The sequence below is a fragment of the Stegastes partitus genome, unplaced genomic scaffold (genome assembly GCF_000690725.1).
Source record: "Stegastes partitus isolate 25-593 unplaced genomic scaffold, Stegastes_partitus-1.0.2 Scaffold494, whole genome shotgun sequence".
NCBI lineage: Eukaryota > Metazoa > Chordata > Actinopteri > Pomacentridae > Stegastes > Stegastes partitus.
The window spans coordinates 94,806-95,913 of NW_007578225.1; positions in this window are offsets into that span (position 1 = coordinate 94,806).

Here is a 1,108-nt window from a genome sequence, read left to right on the forward strand (position 1 = left end):
TGTTTTGCTTCCAAGTGTTATTTTCAACAGGCTGTTAAATTATTTCTCCAACACATACAACAATCTGACCTTTTCCAGTGAGAAGTGAGGGGGTAGTTTAATTAGGCCATGAACATCCTTTGAAAGAAAACCTCTGTGGACTGTGTTCATATCACATGCTCTCAATTCGGGTTATCAGTCCGTATTTTACAGAAAGGCCACGAGTTTTTTTCATGGCCCTTGGGGAACTTTCATTTAACTACATGGCTATAGCCACAGCATGCTGAAGGCTACAGATGTCAGGGATGTTCTATTGAGTTTGTCTGTTCAGCTTATCCTGTGTGTGACTTTCTAGCAGATGGAGCTGTCAAAAAGGCCTGACTGCATTTAAATCTATATTAGACTGTATTATGTAATCACTGCACTACAGCAAGTTTTCTCATTTTAATTCAATTTTAAGTTAATAAATCTAAATCTGAGGAAAAATCTAAATGTAAACGTTGTTAATCAGTAAAATATATTCAATACCATCAGAAACAAACAAAAAAAATCATTGAAGGATGTCTTCATTGTACTTTGAAATGTGCTGGAATGCGACTGTAAAGATCCTAAAACAGATTTAAGTAAATAAATAAAAGCTTCAGTCAGCTCTGAGGAATTTGCGCCATCTCCTGGCCAAAGACTAGAAATGCAACTGCCACTAAAACAGCGCCCAAGTAAAGAAAGTAAAGACTCGGTTGCACGACATAAAATCTAATTCACTGATTTAAGTTAAATGTTTAGATTGAGAACGTTATTTTAATGGGTTGGGTTGATGTAGTAATGTTAGGAACTGAATCACCACGTCATTGTGATTTAAACTGAGGCTTCTGCAACTAAATTCAAGCTGAGGTAACTTTTTCTTCACACCGAGTTCAGGATTTCCCCTCCTGTGTTGTCACATGTGTGGATAGTTTCAGACAGTTAGGATTGGTAATTAGAGGAAAATCTAATTCCTCTTGTAGTTTATTAGTTGAACATAATTTCATTAGGAGGTGTGTTAACTTAAAAAAGATTGATGCAAACTGTTGGGTTAATGTTTTTGCTGAGTTCATTATATTGTGGATTGGGCACCTAGTAGGTGATTTAT